A 24070-nucleotide genomic window follows, 5' to 3' on the forward strand; every position below is an offset into this window, starting at 1 on the left:
TTTTCCTCTTTCTTTGCTGAAAGACATTTTTTTAAAAAACCTGTGACGCTTTTCAGGCATTATGAGCATTGCACAAGAGCACCACAGTGGCAAATTAGCCTTCATGTTCTTTTTCCCCAAAGGACTAGATACTCTGAAATAGCTTCTTAAGCTTATCAAGACTGACTTTACCGTTCGCCTTTTTGATGGCTTGTCTGCATGGTAGCATCAGTATTTTCGCTCCCATTTGATGTCTTATTAAATCTATCACATCGTCACATTCTTGTTGCCACTTTTATCACTCATAATGTTTATTTGGAATTGAGAGAGGCTGGAATCTGTGGTACCTAGCTTGGTTTGGTTACTTTTCTGTTGGCATTTTAAGGGGGCTAGATGCTGTGCCACCCTGTGGAAAACCTGCCTATGGCAGTCTACCCCCGGCTCTTTGTTTTTTGGCTACTCAGCTGGACAGGTCAAAAATTATAGTAGGGTACAACATTTGAGTGTGTGTGGGGGGAGGTTAATTTTTTTTGGCATGAGTACTTAGTTATAGGGAGGGCTGCTTTTCCACCTTGTAACCGGTACGGTTGCACATCCTCCCCAATCTTGAAATTCTTAAGAATTTTTGGACAAGATTACTCTGCATTTTCATCTTGCACTGGGACCCACAGATTATGTAGCTTTTCCTGGTTAGATGCCTTCCCACTTGTTAGTATTTAGCTGTCAGTATTGCTGCCTTGTTGATATATTATAGAACTGTTTGAAGGCTTTATGTCTGGTGATGCCACACCTGACTATGAAATTCACTATGGAGGACATAAAATGCATAAAATTTTTTCTTGCTTTGGCCATTTTCATTTTACAGGTGTAGAAGTCTTCACCGGTTCTGGTTGTGCACGGAGCCCACATATTGTAATTCAGTGCCAAATCCACACTTCTGTATGTTCTAATTTGGGAAGAACATTTATTGTATATTTGGTTCAAGATACTAGACAGTTTATAGTGCTAGTTAATTATTTAAGTATTTCAAATAATGTAAATTTGCCAAGTGGAAACAGAAGACACTTAAGCTTGAAAGGCAGTGCTTATTTTAAGGCTTTTACTTATTAAAATATAAATGTTTTATTATGATGTAAATGATAACTTTTGGAGCCTGAGTTAAAAGTCGAAGTTTGCGTAATAAAATCTTAAAATTTTTGTGGAGCACTTAGGACATTTTTCACTAGTAAATTTAACAGATTGGCTTTCAGCTTGTGTGATGTGTATCATAAGTTTCATTTTAGTAAGGTCGCTAGAAGAATTTTTTATTTCAAGGGAAGATTTTTTGTATCTCCAGGCTTGTATTCCATTGTGTAAAACAAAACAAAAGGTAACTTGTGTGAGCAACACGGTGCTAAATGCATTCTCATAGACATCTTCCCCTTTAATATCAATGTTAAGTTTCTAGAGATTGGTCTTAATAAAAATATCTATTTTTACAACGAGCATTATTTTCTCAGAGCTTTGAGTTAGGCTTTCAATGCATCAATTGAATTGATACTCTTAATGACATGGTACCTTTTTGAATATTGCTGAATAGTTTTGTGTGATAACAGATATAGGTTTTCATTGTAAGAAATCTTTATGAAGAGAAGGATGGGGGCTTTGAAGAGTAAAATAGGTAAAATAACCCAGAAAGTCATAAGAATAGGTGGAATGGGGATAAAACTAAACCAGTTTATAGAATGCCTTACAGTGTCTTTTTTTTTTTTAAATAAACTTGCAGTTTCTTAGTATATATTTTTATTGCTGATTTCTATTACGTCAGTTTCTGACTGAAAATGAATAGCAGATAAGCTCTGACATGCAAAATCCCCTTTCCCACTTTTAAAAATGTATTTTAAACAACTTGACAAATTTAAAATTATACTTACTGTAAGATAGTGACAGTAAAATGAGTTTGTTTTTTTTTTTTAAGACACAATGAAGGTTTTGCTTTAGCACTGGTATATTTTGAATCAGGTATGTTATCTACAGTTTGATGTACATGTATATTTTTCCCTTGTCCAATCTAATACAGATGCTCCTGATAAACCCATTGCAAGTTGAAAATGGCATTAAGTTAAAAATGTATTTAATACTCCTAACCTACTGAATATCAGAGCTTAGTCTAGCCTACCTTAAACATGCTCAGAACATTTATGTTATAGTTGGGCAAAATTATCTGGCAACACAGAGTATCTGTTGTTTACTCTCGTGATCCCATTGGCTGAGTGGGAGTTGTGGCTTGCTACCATTGCCCTATATCGAGAGAGTCTCTTACCACAGACTGCTAGCCCAGGAAAGGATCAAAATTCAAAATATAGTTTCTCCTAAACGTGTGTTACTTTTACATCATCATACAGTTGAAAAATCATAAGTTTGAACCATCATAAATTGGGGACCATCTGTATTGATAAATTTAATACTCGGGTTTTTCCTTTGACTTAAAAAAGTTTATCATGAAAAGGAAATTTATATTGTAAATGTTCTTTTCTTCCAGAATTTTGTTTTTGTGGGTTGTTCATTATTTGAGATTATTTCAGCAACTTTAAAGACTATGTTAATAGGATATCACAAAAATCGTTTATAAATATCAAAGCAATAAACAATTCCTTTAAGATGGATTTTTATTTATTTATTTATTTTCACTGAAAGCTTTAGTACACACTTTCTCGACTAATTTCATCTCTTTATGGGACTAGGGAGTGATAGTTGTTTTGAGATCTTTAGCTTTCCTGCGTTTCTTTAGAGTCATTGTAAAATTGAAAGTTCTTGTTAATATTGAGGAGCTAGAGTCTCTTTAAGCATTTGAAGAAAGCTGTGGCTGTCTTGTCCTAGAGAAATATATACAAATAATTAAGAAATTTCCATACAGTTTTTAGTATTTTGCACTTTGGAAGAAAGCGTGTTAAAATGAGGTTCCATTTGGGAAACAGGACTTTGGCAATTAGAGTTGTCTTCTTATACTAGTGAGAACGGGATGAAGTCATTCAGAGGTTCTTGTCTGCTGTCGAGTTAGTGATGTGGGCCTTTAGCATTCTTTGAAGAATGACTGACTCTAAGCTTTCCTGTCTCATAGTTTGTTTTAAAATCCATTCTGTTTTTGTAAACAAATAATCACACACCTAAGGTCTTGTGATCACCGTGCAGCCAGTTTATTTGCTGAGTTGTCTCAGTAGGTTTTGCCACTTAGGTTGAAATTCTTAATTTAGCACACCCAGGTGGAAAATACTAGGCTAGAAGTCTGAAGTTTTCAGCATCTGGTTTGGTTTAATTACTTATGTCCTTGGTCTCTTAACCTTTGATTGTGTATAAAATCTTACCCTCCCCATCTCAAGGACCACGTAAAGATGAGCATATTGAAGTACAAGATTTTTTGGCAGTGAAATGACATTGACTGAATTGGAAAGGTGGTAATAGGTGGTTGCTTTTTGATTAGTTTTATATTTTTGGCTTTCAATGTGTTATTATGAACCATTTTTAGTGATTTTGTTTCTTTATGATACACCGTCATATGTTTATTTCTGCCATGAAGTAAAAGAAAAATCCCAGACTGCAGGGAGGATTTGGGAGAGTTGTGACTTTGGACATTTCAGTATGGAAATAGACATATTTATACCTATGATGATGGAACTTGGAAAGTTTAAAATGCATTTTCCTTGAAAATATAAATAATGCTAAAAGATTACATATGAGACTGAGAATTTAGCCAGCTAACATTCCAGGAATATAAATTTCTTAATTTAAATTTCTCATATTTTTTTCAGTGAAAAATCAAAATTTTAAATTTAACCATTTATATTAAAATAGTCCACATTTTCCCTGATTTGAATTTTTTTTAACCTCTTATCAAGGATCCATTCCTATACATCACAAAATGGAGTTTACACAGAAATACATTTTTTCCCCTCATTGCTGGTGGTGTGAACATCATTGATGGATGTCCTGTCAAGTAAGATACTGGAAATTGCTCACTTGTTCAGTTTTTAAAGGATGTTTAACACTTTCTTTATTCTTTAGGCATCATTTGTGTATATCAGAAGTACAAGAGCTGTTTCTCAAAGCAAATCACAATGTATCTGAAAATAAATTCAGTGAATTGGGTAAGGATGGGAAAATATTTCTGGAGCACTTGATCTTGTTTTCTCTGAGCTGCTTTTCAAAAGTAAGAATTTCCTATTATACTGATGTTGCTTTATTGGAGGTGACATGGCAGGTGAGGGGGTCATCCACCTTTATTGCAGAAGTATCCAGAATGTGTTAAATATACATTTATTATAGAGTAAGCAAGTTTTTATAACCTGTTCCCAGGTAAGGCCTATTTCTATTTGAGTTTATTCAACACCACTTTTGATCTCTCCAGGTGCTATTTACTGATTACTGGCTTATTTTGTTTAAAAACCCTTGGGGTCTTTTCTGTCCTATGACTCTGAATGACCCATGGACTTTTCCCGAATACGAGGTCATCAGTGCTTTTGACTTTCATCTCTTCCCTTCTCCATAGTCTCCGCAAGGAATTTGAACTACCCACAGCCTTCCTCCCCTCTTTGGGATGGATCCGTACTTGCCCTCTGTCCCTTGTTTAACCTTTTAGCCTTGTGCTTGGTTCCGGGGGCTGGTAATTTGGGGTCAGGTGCAACCTGCTCACTTGTCCCTTTATTTTCTTATCCTGCTTGTGCGTTTGCATTGGCTCTTAGGCACTTTGTTACATTTTACTTATTGAAGAATATCTTCTGTGACTCAGTGAATCACTAATACCAGAAGGAGCAGTTGGTATCAGTGGACAAATTATTTGTGCCACAGGTCCTGAAGGGTGACCCATGAGCTTCATATGGCCTATAGGTGTTTTGATTTCCCTGAACTGTGTTTTAAATAGTTTTGAGTTGTTGATTTAGGGTTTGGCAATATATAAAGATCTGGAGCCAAATGTATTGCTTCTTGAAAACTTGGAAGGATGGAGCAACAACAATGGAGTCCACATTTATCAACTGCCCCTTAAGGATGAAGCATGGCTTGTTTCACTTTGACCTTGGTTTGTTTGCCTGGCCTTGGTGTCTCTAATGCTATACTTCCTAAAGCCACGTGAATTAAAAAGATAAGTGTAAAGACAAAGGCAGTAGTTCTAAAGATTTTATATTCTTTTGATTCCTTGTATTTACAGATAATGTTTGAATCATGTTAAATTGCTCCTTATATATTTAGATCTTAGAGTCTCCTTTACTTTAGAGAAGGTTTGTCTTGGGTCTCTCCTTCCTTAACCCCTGGTTGAAAAACAGTTTCTCCCTTTTATAAAATGAGCTTCTCTCAGCTTAACTTACCTTTTCTCTCCTTCCCCCCTGGGATTTTAGATCTGTCCCCATTGGGAGTAGGGATTTCTCCCTGCCAGTTGCCTGCTTCTATTTGTTCAGATGCTTTGGGGTCAACATTGCTACTTGGTGCTGTAAAAACTAATAGGATGTTATGAGCTGTTTAAAAGAGGCCTGTGGCCCACCTGCTAACCTCATTGCTGATGGTGTGAGCTTATAAATGACATTCTCCCCTCAGATTGTTTAAAAAAAAAAAAAAAAAAAAAAAGCCAATATGAGACTACCAGGTGTGTGGTTTATGTGTGTGTTATTTCTCTCCCTTTCCCCTTTATTTTTTTCAGTCTTCAGCCTTTTCTCCCCCACTCCAGAAGCAGCAGGGCAGCCTTAGCAAGGCCCTCTCCCATGTGTGCTGTAGAGCAGGCTGATGCACCAGCAGAAGTAGAAAGAGGCTCCACATGTCATGTTTGGACGAATGCTGTAATTTTATTTTACAATAAGGAAGGTGGATAATATTAATCTACTCCTGAGCATAATAGCACAATTTGAATAGCAGAGAGCAACTTTGGTGTGTGTTAATGTCTAGTGAGATGAATACAGTTGAATGCTAAGTAGGTAGAAAATGTCAGTGTGGAGCCTTCCTTTTGGTGACTTTAAGCACTTACATTTCTAGTTAACTTTTGTTCAGCCTGGTAAATAGATATGAAGATCTGTTTTATCAACCCAGCATTAATGTAGCTTCTTAGGATGGAACAATGCCCATAAAACCCTGCTCTCCTGGCAGCCACTTGAGCTAGGCCAGTTATAACGATGAATCAGAATGTGCCCCTGTATTGAACATCTTAGCAAAACCCTTCAGAATAATAGCTTAATGTTGGCAGCTTTAAGCATTGGTTTACTCTACAACCCAGCCAGTTTTTTTTTTTTTTTTTATATTTGGGGTGTGAGTACAAGTGTATGCTTACTTAAAAACTTAATTTTGAATTAACTGTATGATTTTAAAAAATCATTGTAGGTACATTTGGAACTTATTTTTCAGAGGCACTTAATAATTCTTGGTACCAAGCATCTTCTATTCTGTGATTACATGATTCTTTTAGATGAATGTGTTGCTTGTTTTTGATGCTCCCTGCAGCATCTCATTGCGGCACCTCAGGGTGGCTTAGTTACTGGGTTGGGGTGGGGAATTGAACATCAGTAAAAACAAGCATGTTTTATCCCCCTAAAGATTGGGAGTCATTCCTGTGGAGCTTCTACTGTGCGGTAAGAATGACTTTGATATATGTGGGCTGCTAGTTAACTTGAAGTTTAGGGCTTTTCCAAATTCATCTAATTTTGTTTTTAAGTTTGTTGAAGGATCAATAAAAATATTCTTCTAGGTTTTGTGTTGAGATTACATTCAGAAGCCAGGAAGATTGTGTAATACTGTTTCATCACAAATTACTGAGTGCTGGATACTGAGAACGTTGAGATTTGTATAAAGTGCCCTTTACCTCATACTCCTTGGTCTCTCTGCCTAAGGAGATGAGGCAGAAAATGATTAACTTAAAAAAAAATCATACACTCCCCACTCTTACATTTAATAGTAGAAACTGAGTGCTTGAGGAATTAAGCAAAGGGACATATCCCTGTTGTCTGGGAATCAAGGGATCAGGCCAGGTTGTTGCTTACTGCTTTAGGGACAGGACTGTGACTTTTCTTCGTCCATTTTGTCTGTGTTTTGCTTTTTGTGTCTTACTTCCCTCCCCTGTTCCTCCTATATCGTTTTTGTTACCTTTGATTTTCTTTTATGGTATGAGTAACTATTTCCTAGTTTGCCAGGAGCTCAGTCACAGGTGAAAAATATTTCTGCAAAACCTACTCAAGTTTTAGGGTGTGGCTAGAGAGAGACAAGCTGTGACTGTCTTAATTCCACTGTTGTCCCAGAAGACACGTGTGTCCGAGGCACGTGTGTTTCAAACGACATGAAGCTGGGAGTTTCCCCCAGAGTTTTATTCTGTTGACAACATTATGTGCCAGCAGCCTCCACTGGGTATAACATTTATTTTTCAAAACATCTAGGAAAAAGTCAAAATAATTATAACTTTTTCGACTTCCTCCCTTTTGGGAATATAGTTGCAGGAACAAGAAGCATGTAACAGGACAGAAGCTGGGATGCTTTTCAGAGCATTGATCTATGCCTTCTCCTGGCGTCATCTTCATGGCTAAGGCCATGTCTTCCAGGAGCATGTGTTGTCTGGGCTGCTGACTGTAGCTTTCTCATGCCAGTGCTTGGTGTTCTGAGGCCTGGCGGCTGCTTTTCTCCCTTAATGGCATTTACATTACTGTTTTGTGAGTTTGTTTTTTTTTTTCCCCTTGAAAGGTGATTGAACAGACTGTATGCTGCGTTACCTTTTTGGTTTAGTGGAGAGGCTCATTCCTTCAGTTGGAACTGGCTGTTTGGGGAATAATTTGTGTTCTTGTTTCTTGGACTTTCTGAAAAAAAAATTTTCCCAAATAGTTTGGCTGACTTAGAAACATTGTTTTGTGGATAGTAGGGTAAAATCTTTGGTTTTATAGTGAATAATAGTTTGTGATCTAGACAGGAAGAGTGAAGACATCCGTTTTGGTTTTCCTTTTGTACAACTTCTATGGTAACTTCCAAATGACTCTCTCTTGAGAATGCAAGAGTAAGAAATTTTGTGTTGGACAGTCAAGTTAGCAGTGGATTGGGATGGGGCAGCAGGGATCTGCCACTTTTTACTTGTTGACTTACCATTAGGAAGATGGAAAAATATGTGGAGCTGGCAGTTGAAGAGGGTGAACTACTGCAAGGTGATGGAACCAGAAGACGGAACATTTCCTCTAGTAACGGTGATTAACACCGAGTCTTTCTGTCCTTACAGAAACTTGCCACAGCTCCCTGGGATGGTGTTTTATAGGCGAGGAAAATGAAGCTCAGAGGTCAGATGGTTTGCCCAAGGATACAACCAAGTGGGGAAGTAGGATCAGGTCAGACTCCTAGTTCTGTACCTCTTTCCATGGATCCCAGAATGATGATGTTCTTTCTACATTTGGTAGTTCTGCTGACTGTAGTTTAAGGTGGCTGAAATCAGATCCAAGAAGCAACTTAATTTTCATGTTTGGAGAATGTATTGCCTCTCTTAGGGGTGTTTTGTACTAAAATGGTGTGACTCCAGCAGCAACTGTATCTCACCTCCTTATTAAATTGCTTTAGAGGCTGTTTGGTTCCCCAGTGGTGGGGTTGTTGTACCAGGATTATTTTTTATTTTTATAATTTCTTTAAAGCTTCACTGTGGTCCCTGTAGCACTCCTAGCAGTATGCCCACAACATGTTCCTCAGGGCCAGGATTCTGACCTTGGATTATTTTAGGTCCGTGACTGGGTGACTTCTGGAGGCAATTCCATCACAGGCTGGTGACTTTCTGATGCCAGCTGGCATCCTTGACTTGCAGGATTACTTTTTGGAACCATACAAAGTATGGATTGGTTATTTTCTGTAAGCAAGGAAATGAAGACACTGTCTTCAGGCTTTTTTTAGAATGCTGTTAAAATCAAGAAAAAGGTGAAAGTGACATTGAGATAACCCTGGCTCATTATAGTAGATAATCTGTAAGGGCTGTTTTTTGAACTTGTTAAGTTTATGAAAAAAAATGTGTTCCCAATCAGGCGGGATTTTAGAAATAACCACTTTTTGTTCTGAGAAAAAAATGGCAGGTCAAATGTTCAATAGGATGTTTAATATCCAAATTGGAATAAACAAAATATCCACCCAGTAAAGATTATTCTTGATTCACCTTTCTCCAGTAAATTTTCAGTGTTTCTCCAACTTTACTGTCAGAAAAATTGGTTGGGAGTGGATGACAAAGAATTACAGATTTGAAGTGACCTTTTTGCTCTTCCCTAGAAAGAGGCCATCTGCCCTTGTTCATTACTTGATCTCTCACATAGTGTGTTTGTAGTAGAAATTCAGGAAAATTTGTGAAGGTCACTGGAACAGTAGATCTCAAAAGTCTGGAATAGAGATAATAATTTAAAGAAAATATAGTACATGAGACTGATAATTGAAAGTTATTTGCATCTGTAAGTAAATCATGAGTGATAGTTAATCTTACTAGAATTTCAATCTCTACAGAGAAATTTTTGCAAAAACTGCCTTAACTAATCCCATGTTTTCTCATGTCTTAGATATGCAATTTTTATATTACTTTTGATTCTCTTAAGTTTACTTAATGTCGTAATTCCATGTCCCCCAAAGCTGTGAGGTTAGTGGGTGCATCTTTGAATCCAAATGTCTTAGAATTGAGAAGCTGAAATAGCTGCATGCCAACATGTTCTCTGATTTATTATCTCTGCAAATATTTTACTCTTTCTAGAGTATAAATATTATCCTTGTGCTATGCAAAGCTGGTGTAAACCTGAGAAAATAAGGTCATCAGATTGTCTCTACATATTTCAAGCAGGTGCCTCTGGTATAAAATTGGCCAACAGGCTATGCACAAAGCAGTCAGGTGGGATCCTGCCAAGGCTGCTCCGTACTGTTGAGCTGTAATTTAGAGTATCATAGGATGAAGCAGAAGTTAATTGTTGAGGGTGAAAGCTCAATAGCATTTTACTCATCGTCGCATTTTATAGTACATACATAGTAACCTTAAACTTTGACCTTAATATGTACCATTTCTCTTTTAATTTTTGTTGTGTTTCCTTAAATTTGGCAAAGACTACCAGAGATTTTGTTGGGTAAAATGCTTCTATAGTTCCCCCGTTCCCTATGGAATTCAGAAGCATTAAGAGATCCAGGGACTTTGTTAAGTTTTGGGTGTTATAGTTCATTCTCCTTAAGGAATTTTCTGGAACTTTACCCATAAGGAAATGGCTAACATTTGTTTCTCTCTTTCATTCCCTGTGATTATTCTCTGTTATCGTCTCAAAGAAATGAGGCAATTTGATGGCAGTTTATTAAATAGCCTATGAATATTCGAAATGTTTACATCTAAAGTTTTTATTAGTAGCCACTTTAAAACTTATCTCTCTTTTCCTAGCATTTAACATTTTATTATTTTATTATGTCTGGCCTCCTGACATGAATGGCATTTTGCTCTTTTTGATTGTCCTTTTATTCAGTTTTTGATTTGTTGATCCAGCCTTTTCTGCCCCCCAGTACTTTAAAAACAATTATTTTGCCAGTTTGCATGTGAACATTTCTTGGTTTCCTGTGCAGATTTTAATTTGTTTAGTAAATATTTGTGATCTTGCTATATGCCACATATACTAACTTAGGTATGAAGACTATAGTAGTGAATACAGTATACTCCCTGCTGATATGGAACTTAGAGTTTATTGGAGGAGATATTATTTTAAAGTTCTACAAATTATTACATATAATTGTGATTTGTGCTGTGAAGGAAAATAACCTTTAAGGCTTATAACACAGTGTGGGAGGTGGTTAGTGAAGGTCATTTGTTGATTTCCTTCCTAGCTACCTTATTTTTACTGTACATAAAAACAGACTAGTTTTTAATTTTATAGGCATAAGAATAGGCAGAGGTCCTAAAATTAAACTCTATTCTCCTTGATAAATTCATGGTGAACTTTGCGTCCTAGAGTTGATTCCTGCCACCCAGCTTCTATCCCACCATAGATCTGGCTTTTTATATGTTTTATGAGAAACCAGTTTTAATGTTCTTTGCAGGACGACATAATTTGGCAACTTTTACTCTGAAAACTGTATGGTGAATGCAAAGCCCAGCAGTGAGATCTGCATTGTCTAAATCTTTTTTTCTGTTTACCCATGGCTTTGAAAATGTGTTGTATCAGATTTTGAAATATTATCAGTATTTTTTTAAATAACACTTTCTGATGTATTCATTGATGCAATAAGAACTTAGGAATATTTGTTAGGCTTTTTGCTTGGCTTAGATTAGAATTTCACTAATTCATCCACAGTTGTATTTTGTCATTGATTGGATTATTTGGTTTGTTTATGAATGAACTTTTAGATAATCCCTCTGACAAATCACCCCATTGCTTTAATATTGTGTTCCTTCCAGTGTTCATTTAAATTATAACTAAAAGGAAATACCATATTAACTGGAATTGTTTTTAAAATATTTGTTGGACTGGAAGAGACTTAGGCAGTTTTTTTGGTAGAAACTTTGGAAGACATTTGTTGTTTAAGAGTGTCAAAAAATACTTTTTAAAAAAACATCAGTGGCTTCTGTGGAGTTCCTTAATCCTAAAGGGCTAGGTATGTTCGTAAGAGATGGGTAGAATATGGGAAGTTACTCTAAGCAATTGGAAAAGACACGGAAAAAAGGTTAAGGAAAATGAGGAAGTGAATTTTCCATCTGGCTCGTTTCCTCATTCACACAGATCACCAGACCTAAACAGTACGGTGAATGCATGGCAAGGATATGATATTTTAAAATAGTGTCTCTCTGACCACCTTATTAGATTATTAAGCTTACTTGACTATGCTCTTAGTTTCCTCAGAGAGGTGGACTCTGGCAGTTTTCTTTTATTTTTAATATAAGCTGGTCTTTAGGAAGATAATAAAACTTTGCATGCCTTTTAGTTTATACCATTTATAATTGTTTGATTTAACATGGATATAGCATTTTTTTTGTAGGTGGATATTATTTCATCACAGCTTTTAGAATTCAGCCCCTTTTCCTTAGGTGCAGAAGGAAGCTACTGAAAATATAGACTGTAACTTCTACTCATGATGGAATTTGGAGAGAAGTAAACCAAGTTCTAGTTCAGGAGAGGAGAATTTTAATTTTACTTCTGGCATTACAGGGACAGCAGATATGAAAGTTAAGGAGCTGGTCAGGGAATGGGCACTTGGGGTAACAACTTCCCATTGCTTTTGGTGTCTGGTCTCTTCTTAATAGCTTTTTAAATTGGTTTAAATTTTTAGGGCACAACTTAAATGTTACTTTCAACTACATTGGAAGCTCTTCAATGTCAGTGATTCTTATAACTTTGTTTTCTGAATATAGTGGGTCTCATTGTCTTATTACTGATTTTTTTTTTCCCAGAGATTTAGTCTCACTGTAGTGGCATGATCATAGTTAACTGTAACTTCGAATTCCTGGGCTTTAGGGATCCTCCAGCATTAGCCTCCTGAGTAGTTGGGTCTATAGGCATGCTTTACTGCAACGGGCTAATTTTTAAATTTTTTTGTAGAGATGGGGTCTCACCATCTTACCTAGGCTTGTCTTGAACTCCTGAGCTCAAGGGATCTTTCTGCTTTGGACTCCCAAAGTGCTAGGATTACAGACCTGAGCCACCTCACCTGGCTAGTCTGATTTCTTGAATCTAATAGGTCCTATATCTTTAAAATGAAGATTAAAATTATAAAATTATATATGCTGAAGGTACATATTACATGCAAGTTTTTTTTTTAATTGTGTATTCGGCTTTGGTATTTTGGTTGCTATGAAGTTGTCTTGTATAACTTAAATATTTAACCAATTAGAGTTAATAAAAACTTAATATTTAAACTATATCAAACATTTCTGTTTTTTAGATATCACTACTATATGATGGTGATTAAGTGCTTGATACTGAATCACTTAATATTTTAAGGTGACTTTTTTATTACAGTGCTGTTTCTTTTCATCCATACCTGTGAATAATTAAGAATTTATGGTATCTATTTGCAGTCTAGTTGGTGAGTTTAATTTACTTGGACCACCCAGAAAAAAATATGCAATGATGCTTCTGTAACCACTTTGACTAAGCTGAAACTATGCTTTTTACATGTATTTATGACCTGTTAATACAGCTTCAAAGTATGCTATATTAAAAAGATATTGGCTGCTTCAAGGTTGGACTGAAATGGCTGTGTTTGCCAGGAATAAGGAGCGGTCTCCATGGATGACCACTGAGCCAGTCATTTAATAGCCATGTGGAACCCCCTTCGGCTATCAGAAGAATGTTTTCTGCTCTACACTGAGTATCTTTGGAAGCAGATAGAGAAGTTGAGGTCTAAGGTAGATGTTCTAATCATTGATGGCTAACTTTAAGAAGCATTATTGGGCCAGGTTCTCCTGTGGTATATACCAGACTCATGCTCGTGCATGGGTACACACACAAACCCAAGGTACAGTAGCAGCTCCATCTGTTTTGTATGTTATAGGCCTGCCTTGATGTAGAACTGTTTGTTCTAAAGCAGCTCATTTTAAAGCTGCAGTATGTTAAATGGGCAACCCTTCACTGAAGACCTTGGATATGTTGGCAGTTTATCAGCAGCAGGGTTGTGATCCTGTCACTTCTTATTAATGAAGGCTTTTATTTAGCTTAGCAAATCATATCTCTTGTTAATATCCACTCTCTCAAATGGTAGACTTGAAAGGGATGTTTGTACCTTTTTATTTATTAGTAGCCATGAGGGTGCTTTGGCCCTTGCTTGTTATAGCCATTTAGCCATATTTCTTTTACGGGGATGTGGTTTGTTTTAAACTAGGAAAATCCCCAAATGATTAACGTCTTTCTTTTGTTTATCATTTTTGAAATGGCTTTATATTTCCTATTAGGTGGTCTTTTCCTTCAGTCTCAATTTCACTTCCATTTTGAAATTCCTAGCAGGGATCAGAGCATTTATGTTCCCAGTGTTGCAATTGACTTTCCCAGCATTTATTTGTTGTTCTTGGGTAGTCCAAGAGAATAAGCATTCTGTCTTCATATTTAATGTACATTTCTTATACATAACAAGTTCAAGGACATCAGAGAATGTTAGAGCTGGAAAGGCCCTACCTATAGTGTTGAACAGCAGTCTCATTTCATATACATTCAGGACTGATGCTAAGATGTGTTGTCTAAAGCCTTAGGTATAGTGATTGTGGCTGGTGACTGTGATCTTGTGGCTGGTTCCCGACTTGCCTTTCCTTTCCCCCAGTGCCCTCTCTACACTGCTGCATTATTTCCTTTTTAAAAATGTAGGTTATGCTTTGGCGGGACTGCAAACTGATAAGTTTTTAGAAGTTTTTTTTGGCAGTGACTAGCGTAATTAAAAATGCAAATAGACTACAAACCAGCAATTTCTATCTTTAAATTTATATTCTTGCTTTACTGTATAAGGCATCTATTGTAAGCACTGTTTGAAATAGCAAAACCTTGGAATGTTCATCAGTACGGGATTGGTTAATCAGGGTATATATCTCTATTATATAGTATCTGTAAATAAAGAGTATGTGCTGATCTTGAAATGTAAAAAGCAAGCTTTAGAGAGCATTCAAAAAGATCTATGTATTAAGTATTTACTTTTCCTCACCTGTGCCTTTACATGTTTGTATTTTCTTTGAAAGTGTTCAAAATGTTCATGAAATTGTTAACCTCTCAGGTGTAGGTTTGAAGAAATTAAATATTTCTATCTTTTATTGCTTGAACCCAGGAGGTGGAGGTTGCTGTGAGCCGAGATCATGCCATTGCACTCCTGCCTGGGCGACAGAGCGAGACACTGTCTCAAAAAAATAAAAAATAAATAATAAATAAATCCATCTTTTAAACAGTTCTGTAGTTATCTTTTTGCATCAAATATATATTTTTTAATTTGCACAAATTATTATAGTAGAATTACTAATTACTTCAAAAGCTGATCCCCCTTGGGCTTTTCAGAGCATTTTAATAGATTTCTACTTCCCCTACATATGAGCTGTTTGTTAGCATTCAGTGCCTGCCTGGAGCTGAGCATTGTGCGTGGTCCTTGGGTGCTCAGAAACACTAGGATGTGGATGCCACTCTTAAGTTCTCCAAGTCTGGTTGACAGTCCAGAGGAAGAAAACGTGAGTTTATGGGAGGGGAGTTTGGTGAGGTCTGCTGCAAACATTGAGAAAAGGTTCCTGAAACCAGGTAGCTGTAGTAGCACTTGTGAAGCTCTTTTATACAAATAGAGGGAGTTGTCCCCCCACCCCACCCCCTACCCCCTAAGAGAAGAGGATTAAGTGTGATGTACTCCTAGCATGTAAGGAAAAAGTTTTGATTATTGGAACATGGGTGGGTTTTTAGAGGACACTGAAATCCATACAGGAACATTTCTGTTACTTTGTTTGAGAGAGCCAGACTTGGGACAATTTTGTAGGATGGCTTAGTGTGAGGAAAACTGAAGCAAAAGACATGGGCTTATGTGGCTAAAGGGGCCTTGAGGAGGAAGGCACCAGGGCTTTGAGAGGAAGATGGAGCATGCTTGGCTTCCTGACTAGGGTGGAAACCCCCAAATGAAAGTGAAAAACTACTTCTGGCATGCTTTGTATTCTGTAGGAGAGACATAAGATACTCAAGCATTTTTCTAAACCAGTGTATGTATGCAACATGAAACATGTAATAGCTTGTTATGCTTTATAAAGCATCTTTTCTGAGAACCAGAATATACAGTTATATTCATGTTTCTCCTACAATGTTTATGTAAAATTTTTACATTAAAGGCAGTTGAGATGATTAACATTTTTTTCTTATAAATCAGGGTAGTACTGGGCATAAGAAGTAGTTTACACAGTCCCAGAGCTGGAAGAACATCCCTTTGAAGGTAAGGAGAGTAGTTGGAAGCTGTTCTAAGGTTTATCTATATGGGCTAAAGGAATTCACCATAAAGGCATGCTTATGTAGTAATGAATTAGACCAGTATTCTCAAAGTTCTTCATCAGAGGATCCCTTTATATACTTAAATTATTGAGGACCCCAGAACCTTTTGTTTGTTATGTGTATCAATATTTACTGTATAAGAAATTAAGATGAGAAAGTTTAAAAACATGTTTAAGTAGCAAACCCATTACATATTAAAAAATATTTTTAAAGTGAGGAATATGTATATTTTTTAAAATTAAGGGTGGCATAGTTTTACATTTTACATTTCTTTAATGTCTGGCTTAATAGATCTAGTCAACTGTATTCTCATTGCAACAGACTGAATGCAGAAGCAGGTGTCACATATAACCTTTAGAAAGCTCTACTGTACATTTATGAGAGAAAAAGGCATTCTCTTGACCTCCTGGATATATGAGGAAGTCTCAGAGGACTCTTAGGTTCCCAGGCCATACTTTGAGAACCACTGGATTAGACTAATGGATTCTTGGAAGACAGGGCTAGGCCCATCTGAGTCTTAAAACTTGGAATCTGTATTGTAGGGAGGAGTGGACAGTCGTCTTTCTAGGGGAGGGGTAAATTTAAGAATAAAGCCATGGAATTGGAGTACTTTGGAGGTAAGATAGTCTTCAGGAGTTGAAAACTTGAATGCTATGGCCAGGTTCTATCACTAGCAAATTCTATCACTAGAAAGTTTGGCCCAGTCTTAGGGCTTGCTTTTCTCTGTCTAAAAATTGAGGCTATGGGCTAGCGTTTGGAAGTCCCTTGTAGCACTAACATTCTATGATTAATTAATGTACTTTTATAGCACTCTTGACACTTTCTATAAATACACACATGCCCACACATCTACATACAACATACTTGGGGCACTTTGGAAGGTCACATCAGCTAAAAATGCACCTTGGAGTAGTTCACCTACTCCATGCATTTTCTTCTTCCTGTATTGGTTTCATTGTCCTAGTTTGTTGCTCAAGTAGACATTGACTAAATGGTATCCAGGATGTGTATAGAATCTTAACCTCTTTCGTCAATTGTGGAACATGTCTGCACTTAAAAAAACAAAACGAAACAGATAAACAATCTTCCACTCTATTTATTTCAGCTTCCCGCATTAGTTGTGGGATTAGGTGGGTAAGCAGGAGGGAGGTGAGATGTCATCTAAAACCACCATTATCAATCAGGGCTCCACCTGTCAATTCCTGTTTGCAGCGCTTGTTAGAAGAAAACTCTGTGGGAGTCCCTTCCCCCTTTAAAATGCAAAATGGGGTGTTGGTGGTGAAGGGTGCCTATTTATTTTTCTGTGTATGATTCCACATTTAATATTCTAATAGAATTAATTTCTTTCTAGTTTCAAATGTGCTGATTTACACATTTTCTACATTTTAGTTTGGATGACTAATTCCTGAACATTCTGTTTTCAGATGTTGACCTTTATGTGCCCTGACTGGATCAAGAAATGTCAGTAACAGTGACATCTAGCATTCTTAATGATGTTGATTTCTGTTTAAAACTAAAGTCCCTTAGCTAGGACACCTCTGTTGGTGAGATCATTGATACTCTGGGATTTCTGCTTGCAAGAAATTTACTCATCTGAAAACCGAGTAGCCCTTGAAGGCAAAGACACACTTTATATTCCGATAGTTCCTGTACATACAGCTTAATATTTATTGAATGAATGACAGTATAACTTTTCCTTTCAAGCACAACATTCAAGAGAAGAAATATTAGTTCTTCATTTTGAAATCCCTTGTAGCTTTAAAAAATCTTCAACCTGAGAAAATTTCTTCGAGTTTAAAAGAAATAAAGCAGCAGTTAAGTTTTAAATGTTATTTTAAAAAATATTAAACTTGAGCCTATTTCCAGTAATGTTTTTGTATTTTTTCTAGGCTCTTAATATTTATTTCATCCTTCAGCTATTCCTGGGTAAGTGTACCTACTTCCAAACAAAGTTTTGAGAAATAGTCTGGAGGGCTTCTGTGTCTGTTAGGTAGCTCCAAATTGAAATAAAATGTAAAAATGGAAGACGGGGGGCGGTTGCTATACAGTTCACGATTAGCTTTGATTTATAGATCTCTGCTGGGTCCAACTGTAAAGTTTATTGGTGTAAAATGTGTTCTTGATCTGGAAAGCCCTCAAATAAGGTGCCTTTCTTTCCAATAAGCAGGAAGGAAATGTTAATGCCAGTTTTCCTGTGGCTTCTGTTTAATGTGAATGGGATCCTCTGAGGAGATTTAAAAAGCGACTCATTGCCCTTGAAGGCACCCATATCGGATGAAGATAGATCTAAATTAGTATTTGAATAAAAAATTTCATACGTCATCTGCTCTCCCAAACTAAATTTAAAGTTTAGTTTTAAACTTTTACTGTAAGTTATTTTAAGTAAGTCAAATTTTCTAATTTTGTAGATTCATTTGCTTGAGAAGCATTCTATACTGATTCTCTACTCCCCAAAACCAAGTAATCTGAAGTAGTTTTCCAAAGTTGGGGATAATGACCTATATTCTTTGAAAGAATTCTTAAAATTTCCTTTTAATATCTTAAGCATATGGGGCTGTAGTGCGTTTCACTTCATCCTTGAATAAGAGGGAAGGGGGCTAGGCTGGACATGTTCTGAAGCTTGTGGGGTCCCTCTCCTCATGGAAGCATGGTGCCATTTGCTCATTCTGGCTTAGTAGAGCTGCTCTTGGGCACAACCATCCCGGGTTGTGAAGGGTGCACTTAGGCCCCTGCATGAGCAGATAGCCTGGGTTACACATTTGGTGTTAAAATAAGCTGAGGAGAGGAATAGGAACTCTACTGTTTTAGGACTTGATTGTTACACCTCTGGTTCAGAATTTGAGGTCCCTATTCAAAGTTACTCCACCTTTCCAAGCCTTCGATGTCTGACCTACAGAATGGGAATAATGAAAGGTTGATTGCGATGCTTTATGGTGAAGCTCTCATTATTAGCTACTTTCTTTTCTCATTTTTGAATTGGGATTCTTTGGAAGACCAAAGAAAACTTGCCTTAATGAGGCTATTTTAGGAGAAATATTGGACTTTAAGGCTTTTGTTTCTTTAATACTTTGTTTCTCTAATACTCTCCAAATCTTGCATAGGGAAAGATTAGGTCTGTCCCCTGCACCCACCCACAGAGTCCTTGGACAGCTATGTTTAAAAGTGAGGGCTTGCCTTAGATTTGCTGGGAGACCTCTTAAAGCTTTTGGGAAAGGAAAGAGAATGGGAAACTACAAAGGGCTTAAGATTTCTCTTTTCAGTGATAAATAGAGCCCTTTCAGGGTTTTCTAATTCTTAATAGATTTCTTGCCCAACTGTGTATCTCTTGTTTGGTGTGTTAGGTCTGTAAGGAAGCTTAGTCTAGCTGGAAGCACCTTGGGTGTGGTAAGGCAATTAGGGGCTGTCAGTAGAAGATGCACTAATTAGTGACCTGCATGTCTTTGAAACAAGGGTGTTCTGCTGGGAGTAGCAAGAGTTACTATGGAGCATCAGTGACCAAGAATTAATCTTATTTAGTTGGAAATGGGGCTGGAATTGTAATTAGATGTGAGAGACCCGGTGATCAGACTTGAAGATTGTAGACCCTCAAAATTCTACTTTTCCCCACTCACGTGGTGGGGTGGAGTAAGAGTACAAAATCTTGTTTTGTATGGAGGGACACCTAGGTTCTAGTCCAGGTTTCACCCCGAGTGCCTTAGGAAAACACTCACTTTTCAGGTCCTGGGTTTCTTATCTCGGAAAATGTGGGATGGGAAACAAGGCAACAAATAGGGTTGCTTTTCTCCTCTAAAGATCTGACTAGGTGATGTTAGAACCAGGGGAAGGTTTGGTGCTACTCCCAACTTTATTTGCTTGTTTAGAAGTCATAGGCAAGAGGTCCTCCTTTGTATTTTTGGTTTTTTTGTAGGTAGTTTGGAGATAGAGATGGAAAAAAATTTTAAAAAGCTTCTGTGAGATTGCATTAGATTTTCTTAGGCTCTCTAGTTATGTCTGTCTTAATTGTGTAATAATTAGCACTTTAGGAAGGCCATTATGATAAGGGTTTTAATAGTTCTTCCATCCTTCACTTTACCTGACCACCACCTGGGAGAAAATTTTGTACACATATCAAGGAAGAAAATGATCAAGTTTTGGATTTAAGAACCTAATTGTTAAGTCTTGATTAAATGATGCCTATTAGGTTGTAATTATCTATAAAAAACGGATGGTAGCAGATTTGATTGCTGCGTTTCCTGAAGCAGTTTTTTAAGATAATGAATTTAATTACGTGTGTGCCTGGGAACCATTTTAAACCATCGAGAAGGGAAAAATGGACAAGGCCTATTGGAAATGGAAAGTGTTCACCTAGGGGTATAGCTTTTAGCTTGTGGTTTTGAAGGATAGCAACAGAAAAATCTGACTCTCCCTCATCTCCCTTCCCACACACACACACCCCCTACAAAGGCAGAATCAATATTCTGTTATTTTATATGAAATGTTACAATAACGGTTATCAAATGTCAAAGGGTATGGCGTAAAAGTGGTTGTGTCAGCATAATTTGAAGGCTGCTACTTTATGCCAGGCATTGTTCTCAGCAGTCTACATGGATTCACTCACCTGAGTTCTTACAAAACTCTGAGATGTAGGTGGTATAATTCTCTCCCCACCCCCGCCATTTTATAGATAAGGAAATGGCACGTAGAGTGATTTAAGTTACTGGCCCAAAGGTGCAGTAAATGACAGAGCTGGAATTAGAACTCAGGCAGTCTGGCTTCAGAGTGCACAGTAACAACTATACTAGAATTCTCTCTGCCCAGGTATTAGAACTAAATTATTTAATCAAATACAGAGTCCTGTTTTGCTGTTGTGACCTTTTTGCACTAATGTTATGAACTGTCTCCTCAGATAAATAACCTTGCAGCGTTCAGGCACATTTGAGTTAGAATCTTGTAAGAGACAGATAAAGGACAGCTTTGGCTCTGTCATCCTGCCTGAAGGTTTCAGTGGCTCCCTATTGCTTACAGAACAGATTTCAAACACTTTCAGGCATTCAGAGTTCTCTCTTATTTGCCAGATGCAATGTTTACTTCATGAACTAGCCAAATAACTTTTTCTCTTGATCATGGCCCATGAATTCTAATCACATACTTTTTTTTTCTTTTTTCTTTTTTTTTTTTTTTTTTTTGAGACGGAGTTTCGCTCTTGTTGCCCCAGCCAGAGTGCAATGGCGTGATTTCAGCTCACTGCAACCTCCGCCTCCCAGGTTCAAGAGATTCTCCTGCCTCAGCCACCAGGGTAGCTCGGATTACAGACATGCGCCACCACGCCCACCTAATTTTGTATTTTTAGCAGAGATGGGGTTTCTCCATGTTGGTCAGATTGGTCTCAAACTCCAGACCTCAGGTGATCCACCCGCCTCAGCCTCCCAAAGTACTGGGATCACAGGCGTAAGCCACCACGCCCCTATCCCATACTTTTTATTCACTCAAGTATATCATTATGGCAACCCTAAATCCTACACCTGGTGCCCTTTAAAAAATCTCCTCTCAGTCCCTACCTTTAATTATTTCTGTCATTATCTACCACCCATGCCCCTCCTGCTACCAAGCACCCTTTGTTTTAAATTCTCAATACCTGGCCTTTGGGATTTTATTGAAATGTATCATACATGAGATTTACCAGATAACATGAAGATGACTTACACGTTTCTTCGTTTAGTTTGTGTTTATATTTACACTGTTCCTGTGATGTACTAGGGACTTAGCATGCATTACAATTTAAGATCAGTTTAATGATTTTTAGAAAGTCGTTTGCTTTTTGTAGTGCCTTTACTGATTGTATTTTTTTTTTTAAAACGCCTGTGTTTTTCTTTTAAACAGAGGATAGAGGTTCACTTTTGGGCTTAAGTAGAATTAGTAGGATTCATTCTGGATTTTGGTTCATTTTTGTCTGGAATCTTAAACTCTTCAAATCCTATTGTTAGCTGCTCAGGACTCAGCTGGGCAGATGGTAGCTATTGTACAAATTAGGACATTGAAGCATAAAGGTCAGGTTAATTCAACCTGTGTCCATTTAGCTAAATTGGCTACCATGTCATGCTTGTGAGTTGGACTCTGCATCAACCAGTTTGCAGCCCATTGTCCCTGTCCTCATTCTTTATAGTTAGCTATCTCTCAAATGCATCCTTACTATTTGGAATGAGGAAAACGGGGTTAAAATGAAGAGATAAGCAAGTCCGAATCTATTTTCTCTAGTATATTCCATGACTGATATTGAATCAGTAGAATAACCTATACAAAGGACGTAGGGCAAGGGCAGTTGTTCTCAGAATATCTTTTACATATTTGGGATATTACTCTTTGTTTTGAAAAAAATTATAGAGCTGTGATTAAATATCTTCTTGGGCAGGGAACTAACTCTACATATAGATTTGGCAATAATTGTGTCAAGGCTCTCTGTAAGGATGGTGTAAACCCTAGATATCTTAATTATAGACAGCCGTTGCCCTAGTGAGGCAAATCATGCATCTTTGGATCATAATGACTAAGCAGCAGAATTATAATCTGGCAATTTTGTGGGTTTACCGTCAGAGTGTGAAGCTGTTTTTGCCTTTTGGCAGTATTTTGCTTTCCTCAAGATGATCTCAGCTTTCATTAAGATTTCATCTGACTGAAAAGATTGATTTTTGAGTAGGTGAGAGTCCTTTTATGTGATGTCTCAAAGGACAGAGTATGGGTCAAATCGCTCTTCAAATGGATGGTAATTGTGAGGAAGAGTCTTTTTAAATGGAGATTGCAAGTTACCCAAAGCTTATTAGAACTAAGAGCTTTTATATGTAATAAGCTTCCACATTTGTAAATAACAGGAACTGTAATAACCCAGTGAAAGCCCCATAACCAGGGCTTGAACCAGAGTTATATGTTAACATTGATCACCTTTCTAACTCTAGTGTTTTATAGTAGGGCCTAGAAAGTTCATCATTTGTCATTTGGTTTAATTCTTCTTTGGATTGCTGAAGTATGTTACTGTTCAAATTTTTGTTTCTCATAAAAATTAAGAAACAATCGAAGGTCCAAGGACCAAAATGGGTACACTTCGTTTTCATAATATTCCAGAATCTGGTGGGAAACAATATTGATCAAGAAAGTCATTTAAACATCCACTTAGGTGTTTTTCCCCCAGTTTGTAAGAAGGTGGTGGTGCTGCAGAGCGGGCTGTGAAGAGGAGTCAGTATTAAAAATGATTGTTTAGCTCTTGGAAATTATTTCCTGGAGATGCTAAATAGCAATAAAATCAGCTTTCAGGGAGGAGACACATTGCCATTAAATGTCTTGCTTTTGTCTCAGCTTTGTGATGAACAAAGGAATATTCGTTCTTAAATATGTGGAATCTTGAGATTTTAAGTTCCATTTTAATGGTGGCAACTTAAAATTTCTTCTCTGTAAGAGGTTCTGTATTTTATGACAGTCCTATTTTTTGAGACATTTTATATATCAGTGACTATGGACATAGTATTTTCCAGTACTTACAGTGTTGTTTTCCCCATTTAGTTTTTATTTTTTTGAGATGGAGTCTTGCTCTGTCTCGCTCAGGCTGGACGGCAGTGGCGTGATCTTGGCTCACTGCAGCCTCCGCCTCCCAGGTTCAAGCGATTCTCCTGTCACAGCCTCCCGAGTAGCTGGGACTACAGGCATGTACCACCACACGAAGCTAATTTTGTATTTTTAGTAGAGATGGGATTTTACCATGTTGGCCATGCTGTTCTTGAACTCCTGACCTCAGATGACCCACCCACCTCAGCATCCCAAAGTGCTGGGATTACAGGCATGAGCCACCACGCCCAACATTTTCTCCATTTCTTAAATAGACACTGGCAGGATCTTAGGTTCTTAGGGAATCTTATATAAAATATAAACAAACTACCCACTTAATTGTAACGAGCTTGTGGTCTATAAAGATAGGGACTTAATTTTTCAAAGTTGTTGACTTTTGAAAATATTGCTTAGAAATATGTTTTTTAATGTCTAAAGAGCAGTAATATTAGTTCACTCCTTTAGTTTGTTTTGATAGCAGTTGATCAAACGCTATTATAAGGCATGTATACAGATGTTTTGTAGGTGTGCATAAGATAAAATAAGGTGGGAAATTTGGTTAAAGAAGCGTTCTTCTTTAGCTTTAGTTAAATTTTATTTTTCTAGGAGCT

General features: G+C 37.1%; 1 protein-coding gene across 16 annotated transcripts in view; it reads left to right on the plus strand.

The window, feature by feature from the left end:
• ELAVL2 (ELAV like RNA binding protein 2) overlaps positions 1-24070 on the plus strand; it is a 159350-nt gene that overhangs the window by 30909 nt on the left and 104371 nt on the right. The window contains exon 1 of one of the 16 annotated variants that reach the window (XM_058431597.1): positions 17736-17813. The exons of the other annotated variants lie outside the window; for them this stretch is intronic. The gene's annotated coding sequence lies outside the window, so the exon portion shown is untranslated. Of the gene's footprint in view, positions 1-17735; positions 17814-24070 lie in introns of those variants that run through there. 16 annotated transcript variants of the gene reach the window in all.

The sequence above is a fragment of the Hylobates moloch genome, unplaced genomic scaffold (assembly GCF_009828535.3).
Source record: "Hylobates moloch isolate HMO894 unplaced genomic scaffold, HMol_V3 SCAFFOLD_19, whole genome shotgun sequence".
Lineage (NCBI taxonomy): Eukaryota > Metazoa > Chordata > Mammalia > Primates > Hylobatidae > Hylobates > Hylobates moloch.